The 13980-nt window shown below is 43.0% G+C and overlaps 1 pseudogene across 1 annotated transcript; it reads right to left on the bottom strand.

Annotated features, from left to right (window-relative positions):
* Positions 1 to 1316: 1316 nt before the first annotated feature.
* LOC308430990 (large ribosomal subunit protein eL19-like) lies at positions 1317 to 1872 on the bottom strand (annotated as a pseudogene). The gene has a single exon. The product of its transcript is annotated as a large ribosomal subunit protein eL19-like (transcript).
* Positions 1873 to 13980: the final 12108 nt, after the last annotated feature.

Below are 13980 nucleotides of genomic sequence, written 5' to 3'. Positions count from 1 at the left end.
TGCTCAAATCAGAGTCCTGTTACTGAAAAAGGAGACAATGGGCTCCAGTTAGAGAGTTAACAATCACGTCACTGATTATGAGGGTTGGATTCTGGGTAGATAACTAGCAATTTTCATAGCAGATACAGGATCAGAAATTAGCTGCTCTAGGACTGTGAAGTGATATTTCATTTGGCTTACGGAAAGGATGGGTGACTGTGTCCCACCCAGGAGTGTTCTTTCCTGGAAGGCAGTATCTAGTCTCTCCTGTGGGCTGAGTCAACACTCATAAAGCCTTAATATCAACCTCTTACACATCAACACGAATCACACCACAGCAGCCATGTCAGCCCACACAACTGCGCCTGCAATGTCTCCGCTGGGAAAAAACCTCCCGTTGGTGGGGAGGGAAAGGTTGATTACTGACCAAGGGCCCTGGAACTTCCTCTTACCTTGTAGTTTTTTAGGAAAGTGAAGGATAAAGCAGGGCTTTGTGGTCCCTGCATTTTCTCCTGTCCTCCTCCCCCTTTTTCTCCCCACCCCCATTCTCTGACAGGCCCTCCAAAATGTAGCCCAGACTGGCCTCAAAAGCCTGTCTTAGCTTTCTGACTAATTACAGGTATGCACCACCACCACTGACAACTTGTCTTTGATTCTTAAAAAAAGAAGAATATATATCTCAGTGTGTGTGTGTGTGTGTGTGTGTGTGTGTGTACACAAATGCCCTGGGACTGAACTCAGTTTGGTAGGTTTGGTAACAGGTGTCTTTACCTCCTGAGCCATCTCACCAACCTTCCCTTGTGATTTAAAGTAAAATGAATCCCTTATTAATGAATTACTTACTTTTTGTTACATACTTTTTCAGAGACCAGGGACTGTGGAGAAGGAGAACATCTCTTGTGTTCCTCTGAGAGAAAAATGAGAGGTTGCTCTAAGCTTTGTTTATTCCGACAAGGTGGGTATAACAGATATACTCACAGTTCAACTCTGCACCCAAGATAAGGACCCTATCATTCCTGATTGAGTAAGAACTTCTATCTGTCCCTTCAGTATTAGGGACTCTGCCTTGACACATGGTTTTAACCCACTCCCAGAGTAAATATTCTTTGGTTATTGTGATTGCCTGTTTCTGAGTTAACCTCAGAATGTTTTGGTTGAAGCTTTTTTGGGACAGCTTCTTAGGTGTCATAGTAATGAATTGGGAACATAATATACCCACATAGTAACACAAAAATGTTTATTCTATAAATTATTCTTTTTTAAAGACTTGTTTTATTTTAATGACTGGTCCCTGTGGGGCCACAGCCAGGCCACTCTGTACAGACACGAGGGAAGCTTTAATTCTCGCTCTCTTCCTCCTCGGTCAGAGTCTTGATCTCTTCCTTCTTGGCCTGGAGAGCTCCTCCTGGCTCTTTCCTTGGTCTTAGACCTGCGAGCCTCAGCCTGGTCAGCCGGTAGCTTCTCGCGGGCTTGTCTGCCTTCAGTTTGTGGATGCTCCACGGGAATCTGCCTGTTTTTTGAGTACATTCCCTTTGACCTTCAGGTACAGGCTGTGATACATATGGTGGTCAATCTTAGATTTCCGGTATCTCCTGAGAAGCCGGCGCACGATCCTCATCCTTCTCCTCCAGGTCACCTTCTAGGGCATGAGAGCGTTCACAGCACCATATGCCTGCCCTTCCGTCGGGCCAAGGTGTTTTTCTGGCAATGAGCCCGGGAATAAACAGTCACAGGCTTCCGGATAATCAGCCCATCTTTGATCAGCTTCCTGATCTGCTCACGGGAGTTGGCATTGGTGATTTCGTTGGTCTCATTGGGGTCCAACCAGACCTTCTTTTTCCCACAGCAGAGGACACTAGAGGCAAGCCTCTCCTGTAGCCTGAGCATCCTCATGGCTGCAGACGCAGCGGCAAAAGGAAAGAGCTCAAATTATTCTTCTCATATGCCATAATTCTACAGTAACTTGCCAAAGTAGAATAGAAGAACCTATAGCTAAATCAACCCACCGCAGTAGATGTTCTATTATAAGCTGCCATAATATTTATGACCCATTTCTCTGTAGTTATTGGCAAAGTTATTTTTTTAAATAGGGACTGGAAGGATTGCTCAGTGGTTAGGAACATTTACTAGTCTTGCAGAAGACTTGGGTTTGGTTCCAACATTCACACAGGGCTTATGACAGCTCATAGCTTCAGTACCCGACATCTTCTAGATTTCACAGGTACGCATTCATATACATTCAGGATGCACAGAGTACACATTTATACACACAGGCAAGGACTACACAAAATAAATTAATTAATTTAAAGAAAAAGGAGATTGTAAAAGACCCAAATAGCAGTTTTGGCTTGGCTGTGCATTCAGCCTGTGTCAAAATCCCTCACATCTGCCTTTGTAGTGTGAAGGCGGAGTAAAGACATGGCTAAATAAGCTGAGTGGGAATAGTTTTTCAATAAAGTACATAATAACCGGAAGTAGAGAATTCTGGGAAGCTGGCAAAGCAGGAGTCTGTGTCCTCACCCAGACAATTATTATGGAAGAGTCTGTCCTTCGAAACTATTTGGAAAGTCTGGAGTCCATTGAAGGGGAGGCTTGAACATTAAATTGCAGTCAATTTTGCTCAATTTCAGCTCTTAGCACAGAAGCAGTTACCATCCCCCACTATCCAGCCTGGCGGCAGGCGGCTTTCAATGTGCCCCTGCAGCAAATTGTTTCTACCTGGTCCAAGGCTGGGTAAGGAAAAAGGCTCTTGCCTTCCCCATCACAGATCTCAGCTGACAGTCACTGATTGCTCATTCTGATCACAGAAGCCCAGAAAGTTCTAGCCACGGTCGCCGTACCCCCCACAAGTCTAGAGTCCTCACTCCTGCAGGAGGAGATTTTCAAAAGATTCAGAAAAGCCAAGAGCTCCAACTCCTTCCTTCTGGCCTTCTTACCCTCTTCAAAGTCAGACTAAAGACTAAGACATTGGTGAAAACTGACTGGTCAAAAGTAGGAGGTGGGCGAGGTAACCAGGGGAAAACACAGGCTCAGGGGAGACATGGTGGATGTCTCCTTACACTTCAAGATGCTCCTTTTTATAGGGATGGCCTACAATAATGCTCTGCTTCATTCTTTGGTGGTGAGATCTGGTGTGCCACCAGGCTGACCTCCAATTCATAACGAAGCTCAGAAGGACCTTGAGTTCCCAGGTCCCCTACCTCTGTGTCCTCAGTTCTGAGATGACAGGCCTGAGCTGCCAAACCTGGTTTATGCAGGTACTGGAGACTGAAGCTAGAGCCTTATGCACAGCAGGCAGGCATTTCTCTACGGAACTATAAATATTAGGACCTCCCAAACAATAATTTAACAATTAGAAAACTCTTTGGAAGGGAGAAAATTTGATTCCCACAGTTACATTATTAGATTCAAATATCGGTTTTTAACAACTAAAATCAGAAACCACACAAAAAAGAAAGTTTGACACAAAGTAAACAAACAAAAATTCTCTGCCAGCTTCGTTGAGAAAGATCTGATGGCAGACACGACCTGTTAGTCACTGTAAAATGATGACCTTGGAGTCGGTCACTGATATGCAGGGTCTTTGTAACCACCATGACCAGCAGAGTAACAAGGGAGGCAAGAGGGTAGGTAGATTCAGTGTGACTCAGTAGCTGCTGTTGCTTCAGACTCAGGAGTCTAACCCTGAGTAGTTTATTTTAGGCATATTTAAGCGTAACACAATTTGGTAAAATTTTCCTGGTGATAATTAACTCAATCTCATGACCACAATGAAACTTAAGACATGACCACATTGAAAGTCTTTGTAAAGTACATGCTAGATCTTTCATAATGATGGGGTCTATAGATTGACTGCGTGTGACATCTTTCATAAAGTTAGGTTTTGTACATTGACAAGGTCAGAATAAGGGTTGAGGGGAGGATCCAGTGTGGTCCCAACCACACAGATAGCACAGAGGTCACCAGGCTATTAACCACATCTGCTTCTAGTCTTCTGGGCAGAAAGCAAGTTATACATCTCTTACTTGAAGAGACAACCTGTGTGGTTCATGTTCCTGGTTCCTCTAGTGCATGTCTGTGAGCACAGGGACCTCTGTACCTCCCACAATGACATACAAAGTGGAAACACCAATGAAGAGGCTGAAAACCTTAAAACAAACAAACAAACAAAATAGAGGCAGAGCCAGCAAGAGCCTGGAGACCTGAATTCAAGCCCTGGGTCCCATGATGGAAGGAGAGAAATGACCCACAAAAATGATTGTCTGACCTGCACCATGACACATCCATGCTCATACATCACACATACACAAGATACATTTTAAAAGAGGCTGGGAGGAGAGGTGGCTTAGTGGGTAAGGGTATTTGCTGCTCAACTTGACCCATATCATAGAAGGAAAGAACTGACTCTGGAAAGTTGACCTCTGACATCCATACATGTGCTATGGTAAATGTGTGCTTCCTTTTGTCCAAATGAATAAATAAACATTTCCTGGAGCTGACAAATGCAATAATGAAAATTTAGATTTCACTAGAGGATTCAGAGGCATATTTGAGCAGGTATAAAAAGCAAAACAAAACAAAAACCTTAGCATGCTTGAAGAAAGGATACTGGACAGCATCAAGTTAGAGAAAATGAGAAAAAAAGTTTGGACAGCGTTGGGCAGACAAACCCACACACTGTGAGAGCCCCAGAAACAGCAAAAAAGAGAGAATATTTAAATAAATCATGACTGTAAAGTCCCCAACCTTAAAGAAAAGCACACATGCAAACATCTAAGCTTGACGAACAAGCAACACCATTTCAAAGCATCTCACACTGTGGTATGACACAATCGAAGCAAACTTTTGTAAGACATACCAAGGAGCATCCACTGTGGTGAAATCCACAGTTCGGTACCAGTAGATTTCTCATTAGAAATTTTAGTAGAGAGTATCGGTGGGCTAACATATTCCAGTTGAGAAGAGACAAAACAAAGAATCCAACCTCTGGTGATCTTTCTTTCTTTAATAGTGAGGGAGAGATTAAGACATCCCTAGATAAACAAAGCTGGGGGGATCTGGGACGATTGGGTTCTTGTGTAAGAAATGCATATGTGTGGTGTGGAAATAGGGGGGCACTGGATAACTTTTTCTAACCCCGCATTGTGCAGCTGGAGACAGAGCCTCTGAAACTGTGAACTAGCTAAATCCCTTTTCTCTCTAAGTCATCTGCGTCAGGATTTCATTATGGGGCCAAAGGCTTACTGATGCAGGGCAGAAAATGCAATCCTTGTACTCAGAAAGAAAATAACTATAGAATGGGCACAGAAAGGAATGAGAGAGAAAAAAATTGGGGCTGAGAGATTTTACACGGGAAGAATGCTTGCTGTGTGCTCAAGCAGGAGGACCTGAGTTCAGATCCCCATTTCTATGTCAAAAAAAGTGCCTGTTACCCAAGCGCTATCAGGGTTGAGGTGGGGGCAGGTTGAAAACAGGCTCTCTGGAGCCTGAGGGCCAACAGCCTAACTCCAGGGTCTATGAGAAACCCTATCCTGAGGGCATAAGGTGGAAAGTAATAGACCAGACATCCATCTTCCTTTGACCTCTTCCACATGCCTGCAGGTATGCTCACACACGGGCACACACATACACACACACACACACACACACACACACACACACACACACGAACATGCAAACGAGACCCCTCTCCTCTCTCTTTGTCTCTTTTTCTGTATTTCTCTTTCCCACACATACAACTCTCTTTCTCTCTCTTTTTCTTTCAGTCTCCCTTTTACACTCACATATGCCTGTCTCTCTGTCTCTCTTAAACACACACACACTCCAACAGAATACAAAAGGTGAGACAAAAATCCTCAAAGACACCTTCCTTACCAACAATCTACTTAAACACACAGTAAACATTTCCTTTAAAGACCAGGTTTGGTCGGACAGATCTACCTACATACTAATGTCTCTAAGAGCCACTTTAGTTTCAGAAACGACATAAGTTAAAAGTAAAAGAATTAAGAGGCAAAGAAAATACTACACAAGTCTATGTAACCAGTGACCAATAAAGATCCAGGATGAGACTGGGGTGGTGGTACATCCCTTTAGTCCCAGTGCTGAGGAGGCAAAAGCAGGATTAATTCTCAGGACCCACATGCTAAGTTGTCCACTGGTCTCTACATGTGTGGGTCCTTCCTCCAAAAACAAGAAGTGAAAATTTTCACCTTGAGAGGCAGGATGATGATCTCTGTGAGTTGAAGGCCAAAGGGAGACTGTGTCAGGAAAAACAAAACAAAACAACAATAACAACAGACAAACAAACAAACAAAACCAAAAACCAAAGAGCAGGCATTTGAATATCAAACAAAATAGACTTTAAAGTGGAAAGAATTAAAGGAGACAAAGACCATATACAACACACATTCTAATACAGCAGACTTTTATAATAATCATAAGCATTCACGAAAATAACAGACCACCAAAACATATTGTGCAAAACTAATGACCAGAAAAAAGACAAGTAAGTCAATGGGGCACTAGATAATACCGTAAATCAACTAGATGTGACAAACACTTCCCTTCATCCTGCCCAACTGCAGCTTACACAGAATTTTCAATTGCACATGGGACATTCTCCAGAATAGGCCATTTTCAGGCTACAAATAAAGTAAAAATGTGTTATATATACACAGGGGAATAATCATTCAGGCCTTAAAAACCAGGGGAGCTTGAGTCTGCTAAAACATGGATGAACCTAGAGAATATTATGCTTGACAAGATACATTAGCCATGGAAAAGCAAGCATTGCATGATTTCAGTTATATAAGATACTTACAGGAGTCACATTTCTTTATCCAGTGCTGGGATAGAACAAGTGGACTCACAGGTACCAAGCAGGACCATGACCACTGGGCTACTGCCCTAGTCACCCTGGGAGCTACTGTTTAGTTGGCATAGAACATCAGCCAATGTCAGAGGAGGAATTCTGTGATGTGGGAACTGAGAATGATTAAGGTTGTAACTCTGAAATGCATCTAGTAGCACTGAGCAGTATATGTAAAAAGAGTGAAAATTTTCATGCTATGTGCATTTTGCCATAACTAAAAACAGGAAGAAGTTGGGGTGTAGTGACATGTGCTTTCTAATCTCCGTCCATGTCTCTACACTTGGGAAGCTAAAAAAGGGATTTCGAGTCTCAGCCCAGCCTGTCTCAAACCTTCACTGACAACAAGCCTTCAGAAAGAACAAAACAGACACTGGAGGAGCCTTGCCCCTTTGCTCTGTGCTGCCTCTGAGGTGGCTGGCATCTCCCGTCTGGCATCATGGCTGCCTGCAGAACCTGGTGACGCCCAGGATGCTCAAAAGAGAACTGAAAAGTTCATCTGGCATCCTGAAGACTTCAATGTCAAAAGTGCACCTAACTGGCAGAAGCTCAGAGGATGCCTTCTTCCAGCCTCTGAGGACATCAAACTTGCATGCAGTGAGTACACACAGGTAAAAATACCCACACACACAAAAGAAAAATAAGTGAGTCCTTTTTGCTGACTCAGGATCTCACTATGTAGCTTTGAGTGTCCTGGAACTCAGTCTGTAGACCAGGCTTGCTTTGAACTCACAAAGCCATGCCGAGCCATGCCTGGCTCCAGTAAGTCTCTAAGATCGACATTTTAATAGGATGGCCATCACAGATGTCCCACTTTCAACACTAAGCAGAATGAAAGATCACTAAGTCAATAACACTTGGACATACAGTGCCATCTACACAACACTGCACCAAGAAAATCGGGATGCACATTCTTCCGAATGGCTCAGGGCACATCTCATTTGATAGACCACATGCTGGGCCTTAAGATGAATCGCAGTAAATGTAAAAGGATTAAAAATCCCACAGACTGTGCCATCTGACCATGAGACTCAAATGATAACAGAATGATGTGGGGATATGACAAAACACAGCAAAGTTTTATTTCCTAAGTACTCCATGGGCCAGCAAGGAAATGAGAAAAATTAGAAATTTTCCTTGAGAGAAAAGAATAAAAACGGACACCTCAAAACATAGGGGAACAAACTAGGCTTGAGAGATTTGTAGGTACAAAGCCTGATACGGGGGAAGATTGACTTCAGAGCCGTAGCCAGGCCTATTACCTTAAGACGACAGAGGAGGTCTGGAGAGATGGCTCTTCCAGAGGTTCTGAGTTCAATTCCCAGCAACCACACGGTGGCTCACAACCATCTACAATGGGATCTGATGCCTCCTTCTGGTCTGTCTGAAGACAGCTACAGTGATTCATATATATATTAAATAAATAAATAATTCTTTAAAAAAAAATATGCCAGAGAAAGGGCCATTGAGCTGGCCCAGCAAAGTGTGCACCGGGCAAGCCTGAGATCTTGATCTTGAGCTCTGGGACCAAGGGAAGAAGGAGGGTACGGACACCACAGAGCAGTCCTCCAGCCCCAACACGTGTGCTGTGCTGTGCTGCATGCACTCCCATGGACACATACATAAACTAATAATATGTTTTAAATTGTTAGAAGAAAGACTGTTTTAAGAAGACTCAGAAATCAGATAAAAGGAATAAAGTAACAAAGCAAAATGGAAGGAAGAAAATTATATGTGTATAGCCAACAGAATAATCATAAAATAAATCAAGGAGATCAATTAAAAGGTTGATTCTTTGGGACCAATAGCATGACAAATCTTTAGTTAGGGTGATCAAGGAAACAAGGGGTAGAAATTATTTACAGTTCTATTTGCATTAGAAACAGAAATGGTATTCTTATTTACACTGAGGATGAAAAAGAGACATCATTACCAGTCTTACAGAAATGAGGAAGGACTGGAAGCAGAACACCATGAACTCTGTATAACAATCACCGACACAGCAAATAAGCAAATACCTGGAAGACATGAGCTTGCAGGTGAAGACACAGAAACCTGACAGACCTATGGAGGGCAGAGATGATAAAGTAATGCACGTGTCCCACAGAGAAAAGCCCATGCCCATACACTGACCAATCATTTAAAGAAGAATAAACATTCATCTGTCAGCCTGCCGTGGTGGTGCATGTTTTTGTTCTCTGTACTCAGAAAGCAGAGGCAGGCAGATCTCTGAGATCCAGGACAGTCTGGTCTACAGAGTGAATTCCAGGAGAGCCAGGGCTACACAGAGACACCCTGTCTCGAAACAAAACAAAACGAAACAAAATTAGTCAAAATCAAACCAACAACAAGAAAACACAACATAACCAGAAAAACAAAAAGATAACTAATCTTTCAGAAACACATTTTGGAAATGGGCGATGAAGGAACATTGACACGCTACAGGGCTAGGAATATTCCAAATCCCAAAAGCAGACAAAAACATCACATGAAAAATTATAAAAATGCCAGTAATACAAACGAACTTTAAGTGTAATGTAAACAATACATTTACATTGTTTTACACGGACAACACTTTGAGTGGTCAGCGCAGCTACTGTGGGCATGACTAGATAAAGTGCATTAAAGACACTGGGGTCTTAGTTTTCAATTTCTCCCAGAGCAGCAGGCAGTGGCCTGGTGCAGGAAATTTGTCTCACTTAGCTGGTATCAGAGCTGGCCCTGCTCCTCACTTGCTGTAGCACTTAGGAGATCAGGCCCTACACCTCACCTCAGCAACAGCAGAGCTGGCCCTGGATGTGGAGGTTGCAGGTGAGCTGCCCCAAAGACATGAGTGTGGGAGAGATGCCTTCCTCCCCTCCCTCGTCCCTTGCCATCTGTGTTTGGCAGGCAGGAGATCTGGCCCCAAGGTCTCACCAGCTAAAACACTCAGGAGAGTGGGTCTTGTCTCTCTCATGGGTAGCAGGGTAAAGCTGGCCCTGGTAGCAGGAGTTGCTGGTGAGCCAGCCCCAAGTGCATAAGACTGGAAGAGCTAGCTGGCTGACCAGATACCTCAGGCCCAGATTTAGAGCTTTGAATTGGCCCACTCCAACATCTACCCCATTCATGAACTGCTAGTATGCATGAAGAGGCTACGTACTACAGATCCAAAATGACAGGATCTCTAGAATATAGGATAGCCAAGAGGAGTTCCAGGGAGGGAGGTTGCGGGGGCGGGGGGGGGCAGGTATGGGGGGAGGGGAGATGAATGGAACTGGAGTTCATGATGTGAAATTCACAAAGAAGCAATAAAAACTTAAAAAAGAAAGAAAGAAAGAAAAAGAATTCTTTCCTTGTAAAACAATGTCTTTCCCCCTCATTAAAGTCTCAACAATAAACTCAGTTATGATGTCATCAAAGTCCATTCAATGGCGCCTATAAGTTTATTGGGCTTACTTACAAAAGTATGGGTGAGTGGCTATTTACAGGAGTGTGGGTGAGGTCCTCTTGTAAAATACTACACTGGAAAGTCTTTAGTCAGTAGGGAATGGTGGTTCTCCAATAGCTGCATAGAGAGTGGCCCTCCTCTATCAGAGAGAGAGAGAGAGAGAGAGAGAGAGAGAGAGAGAGAGAGAGAGAGAGAGAGAGAGAGAGAGAGATCCATGACCCTCCCCACTCATCCTCCTTCTAGGAAGTCAACAAATCTGGCTTGGATCATCTTTTGCAATCAGGAACAGCTGAACTCCCAAAGATGGCTGTTTGGCTTAGAGGATTGTCCGGTACAACAGGTGGTCTGACAGACGGCTGAAAAATGACACAAGCTGTTATCAGAGCATTGGCACAGGATCAGCACATGACAGTTACTGACCTTCGTGTTATTCTGTTGAGCGTGTTTTATAATAGCAGGCACACGTGAGGGTACGGGGCAATAGGTACTGTTGCTGGCACTGAATTTGTACAGACTTTCTAGAAGGCAATTTGGCTTGCATTAAAGGAAGGTGGTGTTGTTTTTACAGTGTCTATGCCTTTTCTGAGAATTTGTTCTGAAGACGTAACTGGACAGACACACGTGTAGCCACACATTCCTGCCAGTGGTGTTTACAGTCAGGTATTTATACGTTGGTGATTCATCTGTGTTGTTTGTAATGAGAAAAGCATATAAAGGAGAATTAATCGTTCAATAATAGAAATTGGTTTAAAAAACAAACCAGTTTCAGCCTGAAGATGGACTACCATAAAGCCATTAAAATTTTATAGATAGAAAAAAATCAACAGCAACTATCTTGCAGTAATGCTACAGATAGCTTTACTAAATACAAAATATTTTCTTGAGACAGACAGACACACAGAGAGAGAGAGACACAGAGAGACACACAGAGAGAAACACAGACACAGAGACAGAGAGACAGAGACACAGACACAGAGACACAGAGACAGACAGAGACAGAATATGCAGGCATATGGTGCATGTGTAGAAGTCAGATGACAACTTTTGGGAGTGTGTAGTGGGCCAGGACTTCTTTTCATTTCTGCTACTATGTTGCTTACCCAGGCTTTGAGCTCCCAGGTGATTCTCCTGTCTCCGCCTGTCTCTGCCTCCTGTATTGCCATCAGAATAGTAGAGTTTATGGGAATGCCACAGAGTCCAATACTTTCACACAGTTTCCAGGGATGGGCCACCAGGCTCAAATGGCTAGCATTTTATCCAGAGCCCCTCCAGATGCTTTTTAAATCTAACTTCATTTTTGTATTTTCTGTATGTTCTTAATTACATCAATAAACATGTCTTCAGTGGTATAATCGCCCATGTTGCCCTCACTCACATTTTATTATTCTTCTAACACTCTTTAACTGACTCTCCAGTTCCTCCTTGAGTGTTTATTTTGTCTTTTTCCAAGGACTACAGACTGCCCGTATGTCATACAGGAACCTCTCCTGCAATGGTGCATTTATTCTCAATGCATCTCTCAGACCCAGCTCCACGCAGGCAGGTCTACGCTGAAATAACAGCAAAGGGTTGCAAGCAGCCTGTGATCATGCAAATGTCCTGCACTTGCAACCTCCTGGAATTAAAAAGTGGACTTATTGATTACCTGAAATAAGTGCAGGTCTCCCTTCGATTCATGGTGAGCAATGACTCGCTGAGCTGCAGAACGCCCTTCAGGGCTCCGAGTCTATTCCATCTCACCTAAATTTCCCAAACCGCCAAGTACCAGCGATGTAATGAAGAAAGTTCATAGAGGCAATGCTTACAAAGGTCATTCTCATTTCACATGAATATTCTCATGTAATATGTATTAATAATGTTTGTGGTATGCACCAATAATCCTGAGGAAGCATATTTGATATGTATAGCAAACTTATAGCACATAAGCAAATTTGATACTTATCTGTCGAACTGTCATGTGCTTCTTGAAAGGGGACTGGGAACAAGGAGGGCTCACTTGTCCCAGACTCAAGCATATTCATTTTGAATGTCTTCCAAAACCCTCTGTCTTGGATCAGGCTCTGTAACAGCAAAAGAAAAGGAAAACATCGAACAGCCAAGGGTATTAAAAACATGCCCTTGAGAACAGCTATATGGGAAAACCTTCCCAACAGAGTTTACTATTGTTTATCTAATGGCATAAAAATGCCAGCAGTAGGAAGAACAGAAGCCAGAAGCTTATCTGTGGAGAGAGCCCTCTGGCCTGCCTGGAAATCTATCATCAGAAACTCCAGTAGGGCAGGTTCAGCAGGGCTTCCCCGGTCATTTCTGTTGTGTATCCATATTGCTTTTGCTTGCTGGCTCAGTCCAGTTAATGCAAGCATTTGTGCTAATGTTGTAAGGGTGTTTTGCTCTCTACCTGCTGCTTCGAGCTGTCTGATCTTTTCTATTTATTCTTTTGTTTTTGCTCACTACATACTGAACTCATTCATTCACAGCTAAAACCATGGCCATCATAGATCATTTTCCATACAACATAAGCTTAAAACAAAAAGCAGAAAGTGACAGATGCTCGCAGATCAAACATATCTCAAGAAAAAAGGAACTGAGAATACCCCAGACAAGATCAGAATGTCACAATGAGGTGGTATCGACATTACATACCATTCAGTTAAAAAGTCCATGCTCCAAGATGATTTATAGTACTTATTCTTGACTTGGGGAGCCTGGAGATAGTAGATAAGATGAATTAGGTATAACAAAAAAGCATGTGGCCTTAAGATCCCATACCATGCCTGTAGAGCATATTGTAACTGGGAAGCCACGGGGAGTAGGGAAGATGGTGTTTGCTCTACAGTCAGAAATGTATTCTAAAGTCGTTCCTGTCAATCTAGATACGTGGCTTGTGCATGTCGTTTGACTTTAGTGAACTCATTTCTTCGTCTTTAAGTGGGTGTAGAGATGTCTATGTCACCAGACTGTGAAATGCCTACCTTTGGTGAAGACTCACTTGTCTTGCATGCCAACTCTCTAGATGGTAACACTGTATCTGGTCCTTTTTGCATTCCTGGGGCAATCTTGTCTCACAATAAGTGCCCCCAGGATGCTTATCCAGTGAAAAAAGAGGTGATGAATAGAGCTAACAGTGGGGTCTTTGATGGCAGCCCTAAACTTAGTGTTTATTAATAAATATACATCAAAGGCTTGGGAGGTATCCCAGGTGGTAGATACTTTCCCAGAATTCTGGAGACCCTGAGTCTGATCCTTAGCATGGCATAAAACTGAGCATGGTGGCACACACAACCCTTTACACTCAGCACTTGGAAGGTAGAGGTAGGTGGATCAGAAGTTAAAGATCGTCATTGGCAATATAGTGAGTTTAAAGCCAGCCTGGGATACATAAAATCCTGTATCAGAACAAAATTCTATCTATCTATCTATCTATCTATCTATCTATCTATCTATCTATCTATCTAATAGACAAACATCAAGTCAGATCTATATTATAGACCAATTTTTGAGCTATCTGTCTAAATTTTGGTTTTGGGCAAAATGCACATTTGTCCTGACCCCACTGTTATCCAATGGGCAGTTATTTTCAAAGTCTGAGAGACCCTGTGAGGATGAGTGATTTGCCTAATATCTTTGTCTGTCCTTACACACTCACATGCACACACCCCGAAATCAATCTGGAAACAGAACCCTAATTTCCCGGGAGCCTCAG

This window comes from Micromys minutus (assembly GCF_963924665.1).
Source record: "Micromys minutus genome assembly, chromosome: 1".
NCBI lineage: Eukaryota > Metazoa > Chordata > Mammalia > Rodentia > Muridae > Micromys > Micromys minutus.
Note: the sequence above shows the minus strand (reverse complement) of the source record. Positions and strands in the feature narration are given on the sequence as shown.